Source organism: Arvicanthis niloticus, chromosome 5, assembly GCF_011762505.2.
Source record: "Arvicanthis niloticus isolate mArvNil1 chromosome 5, mArvNil1.pat.X, whole genome shotgun sequence".
NCBI lineage: Eukaryota > Metazoa > Chordata > Mammalia > Rodentia > Muridae > Arvicanthis > Arvicanthis niloticus.
In genome coordinates, this window is record NC_047662.1 from 91,093,013 (window position 1) to 91,107,869 (window position 14,857).

Genomic DNA, 14,857 nt, shown 5'->3' on the forward strand with positions numbered 1-14,857 from the left:
CCCCAATCCCCAAACCCTCTGTGATTTTTGTATCTCTGCCTCTCTCCAAAGAATATCTTAGCTTTCCAGAATAGGGAAGATAAACAAACCATAAAACGTAACTAATTATGAAGTCAGGCCATGGACAGGAAAAGGGCAGGAAGTCACAAAGAGTAGCACATGCCATATACTTTGCCTGGGTTACCAGTAAATACTGATCGATTCTAAATCTCTCAGTGTTACTTTGGATTTAAAAGCTATGATTAAGTCTGGCAGAGCAGTCTGTACTTTAAAGCCTTAGAATGGGATCCAAAATGGGAACAGGTTTAAATTTAGACTGCAGCTCTCTAACTGAGGCTCCAAACTTGGGAGATCTTGCTACCAAGAGATTTCTCCCATCTGTTCCCAACTTGAACCACTTAACTTCACACTGCTTCTGCCTAAAACGGCAGTTAGAACAGTTGCTGGATTGGAGAGTGAGCTAGAGGAGGGTATTTTTATTTTCCTCCAAATTCTTTAAAACCAATAAAGCCACTTTGGGGTAGTTAAAAATAATTTTGTCAGCTTAATTGTACTATCTCTGAACATGATTGCTAATGAGGAGCGAGCTTTTCCAGCACCCAGAGCAGTGCGTTCACTGTGCTCATTAAGAAGGCGAAGTGAGACAGACCCGTCAACTACAACGGAATTCGACTTTTCTACATGGAAGTCTGCATTACATGCTGCTGTTGCAAGAGCACAGCCAACTCCCCTTCCCCCAGAATTTCTCTCAAGACAACACAAACTAATGTTTATTAACATTAGCATCTTATGTCGGCGTTACCTCCCAATTTATCTGTTATTCCAGTGCCTGAACACCAGCACACTGCTTAATAGGGCTCAACAAACACTGCTTCTTCTGACTGTAATGGAAAAAGCTTCTGAAGTTTCACCATTAAACATGATGCTCACTCTAGATTTTCATTATCTTCCGTTCATCAAGTCAAGGACACCCCATAGCCCCTTTAATTCAAATTTTCTCAAAAGATTTTTGCTTAATTACAGATTTTATTTTATTATTATTTTTAATGACATCAATTCAGTCACCAGCCCACCCTCTAACCCGTTGTGGCAGGGCTGGGGATGGGATACCAGGCTTATGCACAGGCTTATGCACAGCGTTCCCTTCAATCCTTTAAGGAGTATGCACTATGAAACTGTCCTTTTAGCGTGTTTTCACCTGGGCTTACTGTGCTATTTCCCTGCTTAAAACTTTTCTGAGGCAGTCCATGCCTGGGTTTGCCAAGGCCCACATACTGAGACTCAGCTGCTCTCTTCCTGTGTTTATAAACAGGCTACTCTGCAGGGAACTTCCTATATGAAGACATGATGGTCAGTTTACTTGTAAACTATGGAGGTCTTGGTAACTTTTGGAAGGAGAAAATCCAGTTTCTTGACTGGGTATAGGATATGTGTATCTCCCCAAGTTGGGAATAGGCTATTTGTATTTTCTTGAGTTGATTCTTCTTTGTATTTTCTTACCTTTTGTTTTTTCTTCTTTTTTACCATTTTCACATCTTGCCCCCATTGTGGTCCTGCTTGGTCTAAGGTCTCCCATACTACTTATAGTATTTTCTCATTGTCAGCACAACCCAGCGAGAAGTATAAAGGGCCAGACATCTTGGGTTTGGGGAATAAATGTTATCTTTATTTATTCCACTCTCATGCCTTGATCAATTGTGCTAAATGTCTGCTATATAATTTCAAAATTAATTTTAAAACAAATCAGCATGTAGAATTAGTCTTTTACAGTGTTTTTTCTTTTAAATTAATTTCTTTTGGCTTGCTTCCTTCATTTTCCTCTGTCAGAATTCACTGATCATCTATACTATCTTCATGTAAACCCTTAAGTTGTGTAAGTGTTTAAAAATGTTTATCTTTACATGAATATGTCTGTTTGTGTGTGTGTGTGTGTGTGTGTGTGTGTGTGTGTGTGTGTGTGTATCCACAGAATTTAGAAGGGTCCCTTGAAGTTGAAGTTGTAGGTGGTTGTGAGCCACCCAACTGGGTGCTGGGAATTGAACTCATGCCCTCCTCTGGGAGAGCAGCAAGTACTCTTAAGCACTAGGCACCTCTTCAGACCCAAGTTTTACAAGTATTTTTTCAAGGCTATAAATTTATATTTACTCGTTTATATTCTGTTTCAGTAATGTGCAAACTATCTGTATTTTCTACTATACCTTTTTACTCATTTTAACAGAGAATATTTAAAAGTTTCCACATATTTAAAAGGTATTTTTAAATTACTAATTTGTAATAAATTCCATTATGGTCATAATAAATAATCACATTTTTCTCCTCTGTTATTCATTTATGTGGAAAAAATTATGCTCAAACACCAATGAAAAGTTTTATTAATGTTTGTAACATATATAATACATGATAGCTTCCCTCTGGATTTTTGTGTTTTTCCTTCTGTGTGTGTTTACGTGTGTGTGTGTTTACGTGTGTGTGTGTGTGTGTGTGTGTGTGTGTGTGTAGCACATGCATGCTTGTCTGTGGTTATCGGGAATCTTCCTCCCTGTCTCTTTTGTATCCTGATGCAGGTCTCTTAATCAAATCCAGAGCTCACAATGGAGCTAGTTCTCTTCTAGCTCTGGGGAGTCTTTCCTATTTCTGTTGTTCCTTCCAAGGCTGGGATTATAGGTGAATCATGGGCATTTACGTGGGTTCTGGGGATCTGAGCTCTGCTCTTTTGGCTTGCATGGTAAATGCCTTCACCACTGTACCACCTCCCCAGCGTACTCTGGCTTCTTTAATACATCTCTGAGTACAGATCTGTGAGGCCTCAACCTTCTTAGCCTTTCTGTATTTATGTTACTTCTGTCTTGCCCTGAATCTGACTTTTAATTGTGTGTAACATTAAAAGTTGATCATTATTATTCTAGTTTGTGTGAGATTATGGAACACCATCTTCTGTTCTGTATTACTGATAAGGCATACCTGGTATTCTTTTGTTGAACCTAAAACTTTCAATCCTCCTGCCATAGCCTTCTAAGTGCTTGGACCATACTATTACAATTAGTTACTAATCCTTTTTGTTTGTTTCATATTCATTTTCATATTAATATATATTAATCATATATAATAATGGGCCTTATCATGACATTTTATACTTTCCACTGTCAAATTTGTATATGTTTAACAATCCTGATCTTACACACTCATCTAAGATTTAGACTCAACTCTTGAAAAACCAAAGTCACAGTATGCTGATGAGTATTTCTTTTTAAAAAACTGTCAGGTGGGTGGTGGTAGTACATGCCCTTAATCCCAACACTGAGGGGCACAAGAAGGTGGATCTATGCGTTTAAAGCAGCCTGGTCTACAGAGTAAGTTCCAGGACAGCCACTGTTAAATGTCTCTTCCTCTAAACATTTCATAATCCCACCACAGGATACCATGTGGAAGGAGTCATAGAGGAATTAATATACTCTCCAGGACATAGGCTGAAATAGTGTCTGAGATCTTACACCTCATTCTCCACTCCTAAATATACATGTGTGCCCACGTGCATGCACATGTGTGTGTGCGTGCACACACACACACATGAGAAAGAGAAGTAAAGGCAGCAGAGAAGAAAATAATAATTTATATTATTAATGAGTAGACAAATTAAAGCCTGCAAGGATAGGTATCACTTAACAGATGAATGGACACTCTTTATGATTAAAAATCCAACAGCTTAAACACATGCATAAAACGTGCCAGAGGACTAAGTTTTGAAGCACTTTTATTTACACTATGTGACTTATAAAAACTAGATCTGTAGCTTATCAATAAAATTATCTAGCTGTAATTATTTTCTGCCAGATAATTTTTGAAAAATTTCTCTTTAGATTTAATAATTAGATAGGGAGGTTAAAGTTAGGAGTTCAAATTTCACACCAGATACAAAAAGATTTTTAAAAGATCATAGCATATGCCCTTTTCCCATTCTGGCCTGAGTGAATCGGGCTCATGGGCCAGTGACACCCAGAAATTAAGAGGTTTTTGGAACCCGGGATGTTCACAACCAAACAGGTGAAGGAATTGATCAAAACCATCCAGGACATAAAAATGGAAGTAGAAACAATAAAGAAGCCACAAAAGGAGACTACCCTGGAGATAGAAAACCTAGGAAAGAAATCAGGAGTCACAGATGCAAACATCACCAACAGAACACAAGAGATAGAAGAGAGAATCTCAGGTGCAGAAGATACCATAGAAAATATCAACACAACTGTCAAAGAAAATGCAAAATACAAAAAGTTCTTAACCCAAAACATCCAGGAAATTCAGGTCATAATGAGAAGACCAAACCTAAGGATAGTAGGTAGAGAAGAAAGTGAAGATTACCAACTTAAAGGGCCAATAAATATCTTCAACAAAATTATAGTAGAAAATTTCCCTAACCTAAAAAACGAGATGCCCATAAACATACAAGAAGCCTACAGAACACCAAATAGACTAGACCAGAAAAGAAATACCTCTCGTCACATAATAATCAAAACACAAAAATGCACAAAACAAAGAAAGAATATTAAAAGCAGTAAGGAAAAAGGCCAAGTAACATATAAAGGCAGACCTATCAGAATTATACCAGACTTCTCACCAGATACTATAAAAGCTAGAAGATGCTGGACAGATGTCATACAGACCCTAAGAGAACACAAATGCCAGCCCAGGCTACTACACTCAGCAAAACTCTCAATTACCATAGATGGAGAAACCAAGATATTCCATGACAAAACCAAATTTACACAATATCTTTCCACAAACCCAGCACTACAGAGGATAATACAGGGAACGCTTCAAAGTAAGAAGGGAAATTATACCCTATAAAGAGCAAGAAAGTAATCTTCTTCCAAAAATTCAAAAGAAGACAGCCACACAAACAATCCCACTGCTAATAATAAAAATAACAGGAAGCAACAATCTCCTTTCCTTAATATCTCTTAACATCAATTAACTCAATTCCCCAATAAAAAGACACAGACTAACGGGCTGGATACGTAAACAGGACTCAGCATTTTGCTGCATATGGGAAACCCACCTCAGTGACAAAGACAGACACTACCTTAGAGTAAAAGGCTGGAAAACAATTTTTCAAGCAAATGGTCCTAAGAAACAAGCTGGAGTAGCCATTCTAATATCAAATAAAATCGACTTTCAACGTAAAGCTATCAAAAACGATAATGGAGGACATTTCATACTCATCAAAGAAAAAGTCAACCAACATGAACTCTCAATTCTGAACATCTATGCACCAAGTGCAAGAGCAGCAACTTTCATAAAAGAAACCTTACTAAAGCTCAAAACACACATTGCACCTCACACAATAATAGTGAGAGACTTCAACACCCCACTCTCAGCAATGGGCAGATCATGGAAACAGAAACTAAACAGAGATACAGTGAAACTAACAGAAGTTATGAGCCAAATGGTTTTAACAGATATCTATAGAACATTTCATCCTAAAACAAAAGAATATACTTTTTCTCAGCACCTCATGGTACCTTCTCCAAAATAGACCATAAAATTGGTCACAAAACAGGCCTCAACAGATACAAGAAAAGTTTAATAATCCCATGCATCTTATCATTTCACGATGGACTAAGGCTGGTCTTCAATAACAACAAAAACAATGAAAAGCCCACATTCACGTGGAAACTGAACAACACTCTACTCAATGATACTGTGGTCAGGGAAAAAAATAAAGAAATTAAAGACTTTTTAGAATTTAATGAAGATGAAGACACATCATACCAAAATTTAGGGGACACAATGAAAGCAGTGCTAAGAGGAAAACTCATAGCTCTAAGTGCTTACAAAAAGAAACTGGAGAGAGCATACACTAGCAGCTTGACAACACACCTGAAAGCTCTACAACAACAACAAAAAAGAAGCAAACACACCAAAGAGTAGTAGATGGCAGGAAATAATCAAAATCAGGGCTAAAATCAACCAAGTAGAAACAAAAAGAACTATACAAAGAATCAATAAAACCAGGAGCTGGTTCTTTGAGAAAATAAACAAGATAGATAAACCCTTAGCCAGACTAATCAGAGGGCAGAGAGACAGTATCCAAATTAATAAAATCAGAACTGAAAAGGGTGACATAACAACAGAAACCTAGGAAATTAAAAAAAAAAAATCATCAGATCCTACTACAAAAGCCTATACTAAACAAAATTGGAAAATCTGGATGAAATGGACAATTTTCTAGACAAATACCAGTTACTAAAGTTAAATCAGGATCAGATAAACCATCTAAACAATCCCATAACACTAAAAGAAATAGAAGTGGTCATTAAAAGTCTCCCCACCAAAAAGATCCAGGACAAGACGGTTTTAATGCAGAGTTCTATCAGACCTTCAAAGAAGACCTAATACCAATTCTCTAAAAACTATTCCACAAAACAGAAACAGAAGGAACATACCCAATTCATTCTATGAAGCCACAATTATGCTCCTACCTCAATCACACAAAGACCCAACAAAGAAAGAGAACTTCAGACCAATCTCCCTTATGAATATCGATGCAAAAATACTCAATAAAGTTCTCGAAAACCAAATCCAAGAACACATCAAAACAATTATCCATCATGATCAAGTAGGCTTTATCCCAGGAATGCAGGAATGGTTCATATACGGAAATCCATCAATGTAATCCACTATATAAACAAACTCAAAGAAAAAAACCCACATGATCATATCACTAGACACTGAGAAAACATTTGACAAAATTCAACATCCCTTCATGATAAAAATCTTGAAAAGATCAGGAATCCAAGGCCCATACCTAAACATAGTAAAAGCAATATACAGCAAACCAGTAGCCAACATCAAACTAAATGGAGACAAACTTGAAGCAATCCCACTAAAATCAGGGACTAGACAAGGCTGCCCACTCTCTCCCTATAGTACTGGAAGTCCTAACCAGAGCAATTAGGGAACAAAAGGAGGTCAAAGAGATACAAATTGGAAAGGAAGAAGTCAAAATTTCACTATTTGCAGAGGATATGATAGTATACTTAAGTGACCCCCAAACTTCCACCAGAGAGCTCCTACAGCTTATAAACAACTTTAGAAAAGTGGCTAGATATAAGATTAACTCAAACAAATCAGTAGCCTTCCTCTACTCAAAAGATAAACAGGTTGAGAAAGAAATTAGGGAAATGACACCCTTCACAATAGTCACAAATAATATAAAATACCTTGGTGTGAATCTAACCAAGCAAGTAAAAGATCTGTATGACAAGAACTTCAAGTCCCTGAAGAAAGAAATAGAAGCAGATCTCAGAAGGCAGAAAGATCTCCCATGCTCATGAATTGGAAGGATTAATATAGTAAAAATGGCTATCTTGCCAAAAGCAATCTACAGATTTAATGCAATCCTCATCAAAATTCCCACTCAATTCTTCATAGAGATAGAAAGAGCAATTCTCAAATTTATTTGAAATAACACAAAGCCCAGGATAGAGAAAACTATTCTCAACAATAAAAGAACTTCTGGGGGAATCACCATCCCTGACCTCAAGCTGACTACAAAGCAATAGTGATAAAAACTGCATGGTATTGGTACAGAGACAGGCAGGAAGATCAATGGAATAGAACTGAAGACCCAGAAATGAACCCACACACCTATGGTCACTTGATCTTTGACAAAGGAGCTAAAACCATCCAGTGGCAAAAGGACAGCATTTTCAGCAAATGGTTCAGGTTCAACTGGAGGTCAGTATGTAGAATGCAAATTGATCCATACTCATCTCCTTGCACAAAGCTCAAGTCCAAGTCGATCAAGGACCTCCACATAAAACCAGCTACACTGAAACTAATAGAAGAGAAAATGAGGTAAAGCCTCGAACACATGGGCATAGGGGAAAAGGTCCTGAACAGAACACCAATGGCTTATGCTCTAAGATCAAGAATTGACAAATGGGACCTGGTAAAACTGCAAAGTTTCTGTAAAGCAAAGGACACCATCAATAGGACAAAGCAGCAACCAACAGATTGGAAAAAGATCTTTACCAATCCTATGTCTGATAGAGGGCTAATATCCAAGGTATACAACGAACTGAAGAAATTAGACTCTAGACAATCAAATAACCCTATTAAAAATGGGGTACACAGCTAAAGAAAGAATTCTCAACTGAGGAAAATTGAATGACTGGGAAGCACCTAACGAAGTGTTCAGCATCCTTAGTCATCAGGGAAATGCATATCAAAACAACCCTGAGATACCACCTCACACCAGTCAGAATGGCTAAGATCAAAAACTCAGGTGATAGCAGATGCTGGAGAGGATGTGGAGAAAGAGGAACACTCCTCCATTATTGGTGGGATTGTAAGCTGGTACAACCACTATGGAAAGCAGTCTGGAAGTTCCTCAGAAAATTAAACATAGTATTACCTGAGGACCCAGCTATACCACTCCTGGGCATATACCCAAAAGATGTTTTAACATACAACAGGGACACATACTCCACTATGTTCATAGCAGTCTTATTTATAATAGCCAGAGACTGGACAGAACCCAGATGTCCTTCAACAGAGGAATGGATACAGAAAATGTGGTACATTTACACAGTGAAGTACTACTCAGCTATTAAAAACAATGAGTTCATGAAATTCTTAGGCAAATGAATGGAACTGAAAAATATCCTGAGTGAGGTAAGCCAATCACAAAAAACACACATGGTATGCACTCACTGACAAGTGGATATTAGCCCAAAAGCTCACAATACCTAAGATATAATGCACAGACCACATGAAGCTCAAGAAGAAGAAAAACCAAAGTGTGGGTCCTTTGGTCCTTCGTAGAAGGAGTATCAAAATGCTCAATCAGAGCTCCCAGGGTCTAAACCTCCAGCCTGGGAACACAAAGGGAGGGACTCATGGCTCCACCTGTATAGGCAGTTGAGGATGGCCTTGTCAGGCATCAGTGGAAGAGGAGGGCCTTGGTCCCTGCAACTTTGGATTCCCTAGAATTGGGGAAGTCGAGAGCAGGGAGGCAGGAATGGATGGATGGTGGGGGCACACTCTCATAGAAGTAGGAGAAGGGGGGATGGATAATAAGGAGTTTTGGGGGGAATGGGAGAGGGGATAACATTGAAAAGTAAATAAATAAAATATCCAATGGGAAAAAAAACAGATAATGGGTCTGGCAATTGTAGCTGAGCAGTCGAGACTTTTTGTCAATAATTTATTATGGGGATTTTGTATAATCCTCAAGGACAAGGTATTGTGGAAGAGGTCCATGGAACTTTAAAAAGATTGGTGAGATGTAGTGGTTCCATTCCAAGATGGCGCTTCCCACTGGTAAACAATTAACTGTGCAGCTGCAAAGGCAGAAAGCCTGCCAAAGTCACTGGCCAATCCCGAGGCGTAATATTGGGTGATGAGTGAACAGTCAATCAGAAGTGAACACGTCACTCTAGGGCGTATTTAAGCGGTGCCTCTTCCGGCTTTTTCCGTCTTTCCGCTTTACTGTTACAAGAAGTAAATCCTCGTCTGCAGTAATACCCGATTATTGCCTCTCGTGTCCTTATTCGCGGGCGAAAAGGGGCTTGGGAGGTGCGCGGAACAGTGAGACATACTGTTGCTGAGACAAAGTATGATGCTGACCTGTGAGCTTTCTGAGTACCCTGACAAGGGTGACTGGGGAGCTGTATTGGACATATGTTCCTGACCCACCCTTACTTGACTATATCCCAGATGGGACAAGCTGCCTTGCCTCAAGTTTTTAGACCTTGTGGGACAGAGAATCAAAAAGAGAAATTATAATGTCTCTTGTATTCTTCTTAAAGGTGACCAGCTATTAGGACTCAATCATGTACTGGTCTAGAAATCCAATATTGGAAATAACAGTCTACTTTTGGAAGACTGGATCTGGACACTGTCAGGGACATATTTGGAAGCTAGCTGTAGCTCACTATGATGTTATGATAGCAAGAGATAAAGTTGGGACAGGATCTGGATTTCAAACAACGGTTAGTGCATGTTTTAAGGCTCTTTTCATTGTCAAGATAAAATTGGTTTTGTCTCTTCAACGGTATTTATTGTAAGTTACATTGACTGTATAATTTCCAATTGTATTAGTGTGTTGAAACCTGGCATGTTTGTTATGGGGTCTATCAACAAGCTTTTGTCTCACTGCCCTGAGTATTAGAAAACCTTGATTTGCTGAGAAAAGCTTGAAAGTGCTGGAAGAAGTGAGTTAGGCTTTAAGCAGAAGCAAGAGGGTAGCAGGCTTGATTATTGCTGGCATAACAGCTTTAATTTCATTAATTGCTAGCACCACTACTTCTGCAATAGCATTGACACAAGGAGTTAAGACAACTATTTTTGTTAACCATCTAGCAAAAAAATGTTACTAATGTATTGAGTACACAAAAGGATTTATATAGGTATCTGGAACACCAGATTAATGCTCTATAACCTATTCAAATTATCTCAAGGAGGTTCAGGGTTCAAGAGTTAGGCGCCATCCCAAGTGTCATGACAAATATCATTGGAGTAGTATTACTTTTGAAATTCATGATGATTGTCATTATAATTAGAAAAAAGTTTAAAGACACCTTTAGGATATTTAGCATAATCCTAATACCTCTCTGGGTGTGTAAACTTTGCATAGTGAGCTTATAAATTTTAAAAATGCTGCTCTGTTGAGCTTTGATGCTGCAGATAATGCCAATAAAATTATCCATGGCCTGAGGTCAGTATTTCCATTTTGGTTAAACCTCAGGAATGGCATATATAGCTTAATCAGGCTAGCCCTTCTTGTCCTGGGAATACTTTTATTCCTGCCCATCATGTTAAAGCTTGTCTCTAACTACATCAACAGGCTGGCAGCCAAAGTACATGACTTGAAACTAATAATGGACCCTCAGACAGAGTTATTAATTTAACAGGTTGGCAAGCCAAGGATGGGTAAAATTCTGCACAGAGCCTTACCAACCTAAGACATAAATGTATTGCCTTTGATAATGCATATTCCATGACAGGTAAGGAAGGCATTCTTTTCAGAATGACCTGAGACAAGCTCAGTCTTATTTATAAAATAAAAAAGGGGGAGAGGTGGAGAGCCTTTGGGGCTGCTTGGCAAGAAGCTGACATGGGCCAAGGACAAGGAAAAAGGCTGCTTGGCAGGAATATGACATTGGCCAAGAACAAGGAAGTAGGCTTCAGATATGAAAATGACCTTGAGCTAGGACAGGGAGGTAGGCTCAGATACTTTGGTTATCCTGATAGCCTTTAGAAACAGTGATCATGGGAGTGTTCACGTAATTGAGTTTAATGCCTTGCTTTTTCTTTGACTATTTGTGTTTATTGTATTGTTTGTTCCTTGACTATTTGTATCTATTGTATTGCTAGTTCCTCAACCTAGAACTGACCTTAATACATGATGTAATCAAAATGGTATAAAAGCATAAAGGAAGAGGAGGTATACGATAGAAGGTTCTAGGGAAGGGAAAGGGGGAAAGGGGATGACATCTGTACTATAAATAAATAAAATATTCAATAAAAAAAGATGCATGAAAAAGAAACACCAAGCAGAAAGATGATGAGAAGAGTCCGCAAGGAGCAATCCCTGCCTGTTTGCTGGACAGAGACAGGCAGTCAAGAACAAAAGTACTTTCCAACATGATTAAGCAGAAATGAAAAGAAAAGGCAGGAAAATGGGAGGTCCCTCTAACCAAAGTTCCTGCCCAAGGAGAAACAGAAGTGTTGAAAGTTATTCTAACTGGAAAAAGAAAAAAGACAGCATGGAAGAGAATGGTTACTAAAGTCTGCTTTGTTGCTGATGGTTTTACATAAAAACCACCTAAATATGAAAGGTTCATTAGGCCAATGGGTCTACATGTCAAAAAAGCTCATGTCACACACCCTGAGCTGAAAGCTACTTTTTGCCTGCCTATAAAAAGAATCCATCATCCCCATTATGTACAACACTGGGTGTGATCACCAAAGATACAGTTATTGAAGTGAATGTGAGGGCCTTGTGACACAAAGAGGCAAGGTTATTTGGGGAAAGTATGCCCAAGTTACCAACAATCCTGAAAATGATGGGTGCATAATGCAGTCTTGCTGGTTTGACAGTGATGTCATACAAGTCGTTCCACTCACTACTGAAGACTGTCAGGGAAACACCATCGCTGTTACCTTTCTGAACTACCAAGTAGCCTTACCTCATGTGCAGTCATCAAGAAGTATTTATTAAGTTGTAAAGGAAAATAAAACTGCCAGAGCATATTACCTAGTCTAATCAGATGCAAGGGTCTCCATGCAATTAGGTCTTCCTTGATCAACTTCACTGCCTCTGGCCCATACAGTGCTGTTTCTCGATGTAATTTTAGACTATTTTGTCTTAGCATCAATTTTCAAAATTATAAAGTATTTTTGTATTTTTAGCCTAACTCAATGCTTTGAGGTATAATCTTATGGAATGAAATGCATTTATTTTAAGTGATTAAAAAAAAAAAAAAAAACAGTGAGTTCTGGGTGGTGGTAAAAGGCACTTGCTGCCAAGCCTGACAACCTGAGTTCAAGCCTCCCTGGAAGAGAACCTACATGGAGGGTTTTGATTCTGGATGGAGACTGGGGCGACCCAGGCTTGTAGCTAGTCATCTGACTCAGCCTGTTGAATGCTGGGATTCCACATGCATACCACCATGTTCAGCAGACAATTCAAATAAATGAAAATGCACTTAAGTCCTCCTCCCATCTGACTTCTTTCACTATGCATGTTTTAAAGATTCACCCATGTTAGTATATCTGGTAACTCATTCCTCTTCAGCAATCAGATACAATTAATGTATCTGGTCACCAGAAGATGGTTTGGGACATGTGGATAGCACAGGTAAAACCAAACCATTCGGCTTATCTGAATAAAACTGTTAACACCTGTACATAGGTCTTGTAGTGGAAATGTCTCTTCAGACACTACCAAATTAACAACTTATAGAATTATGTTTAACAAAATATATGTTTGAAAAATTACAACTTTTATTTCACATAGATAAAAGTTTAGTACAATTTTCTTAAAACACCCCCCCCAAAAAAAACCCAAAAACAAACGAATAAAAAAACCCAAAGCTCACTTTAAAAGCAACCACTTCTTGAGGTTTCTCCCTCAGTCCTTCCTCTTAACACCTGCTCCTCACTCACTGTCTGGAGATTCAATTACAGAGACCCATGATATAATCGGTATGTTGCAAAATATGAATATATAAATAGAGCAGGAAATGGGGTCACTTGGGGAAAGCCAAGGCTTTCAACATACTCATTTAAAGAAATTACTCAAATCTGCCTCTTAGCTTTGCAGCTGTAAGTCCTGCAGAGACAACTGTGTTTCTTGAGAGCTGGAACTAGAGGAGCTGCATCAGCCTCTGAAGCTGGGAGTCCGTGAGGGACAGCTCTAACGCTAACTCTGTCACACAGTGAAAAGCAGAATGACTTAGCTTCATTGTTTCAGTTCTTGAAAATCAAATCATCTGAGAATCACCTCTCCTGCTCACTAAACAGCAGAGAGCTGATTCAGAGTCAAGTGGCACCGAGGTTTCACTCAGCCTGAGAGTTTATCAAGACTGACTTTATCTATAATTTAGGGCAGATAGGTTAGCAAAGGACTCTGGAGTGGGGGTTGGGGGAGATCTATGAAAACTTGGAGGGAGGGAAGATCATTTCTACAGTGGTACTAAACTTTACAGACAAAGTAAGTCAATGCCGTTGTCTCGGAAGAGCTAGGATAATGATGACTGGCAGTCTGTAATTACTGGTGTCATTCTTAAACTCATGGATTAAAATCAAGAGTCAAAAGCCAAGGAATGTGGTACACTGGACTGGCTCCTGGAACAGAAAGAGAACACTAACAAAAAATCTAGTATGACTAAAGTCTGGAAGCTAAGACTTGATCTTTACTTTGTTATATATAAAACAAAGTGTCTAAAAGACAACCTAGAAAATACCTTCATTACCTCAAATAGGAAAATATTTTGCAAATAGGACAACAAACATACTGAACATAAACACTGATACACAGAATTACATTAAAACTAAGAACTTTCAGTGAGTAAGCTACCATTGAAAGGGAGAAGAATAAAGGACATATTGGAAGATGTTTTTAATACAGACAGCGATGGTTAGTGAGAAAAGAACTGACATCTCAGAGGAAAACCACTAAGATATGTAATAAGCTCCCCACAAAACAGAGCATCCAGATGGTCAGTGAATACAAAAAAGTGGAAATTAAATCTATGGTATGGTATTGATACATATCTAACCAAAATGGTTAAAAATTAAAGAGAATATTAAGTGTTACCAAGAATGTGCAGCAAATGCGCACCTTATAATACAATGACAATCACATAAAGTCCAGCAGAGAACAGTCCCTTAGTAAAATCCTTAAGGTGAAACGCATATATTCTAGGACCAGGTAACCCCATTTTATGCATATCTATACATGTGTATATGTGTAAACACATACACACACACACACACACACACACACACAGTGGGCCACATCTAGCAGACACTCTGGTAACTACATCTTTACAGTTGCTATTAATAGTAAAATTACTATTAAATCTTACAATCCAAGGTATCAGTCAGAGGAATGTGGAGCACAGTGTAGAAAGAGAAGCTTTTCCCCTGGAGTTCCTACCTTAAAAAAAATGTTAAGCATTCCATAGGTTTTTTTTTTTCTCAGCATGAACAACACATGTTTTTCTGTTTTGTTTTAAACAGTGCTATAAAATTAAAAAACAAAATACTCTTACACTAGCTCATTGGCAACAAGCAAAACAAACTTGTCTTCAGTACTGCCATTTTGTTTTCACTCTCCACTTAATCATAG

At 38.3% G+C, this 14,857-nt stretch overlaps 1 protein-coding gene and 1 pseudogene across 4 annotated transcripts in view; one reads left to right on the plus strand and one right to left on the minus strand.

The window, feature by feature from the left end:
- The window catches only part of Fktn (fukutin), a 52,109-nt gene that overhangs the window by 2,774 nt on the left and 34,478 nt on the right, over positions 1–14,857 (minus strand). The window lies entirely within an intron of this gene.
- Positions 566–12,223, plus strand: LOC117708358 (ribosome biogenesis protein NSA2 homolog pseudogene; annotated as a pseudogene).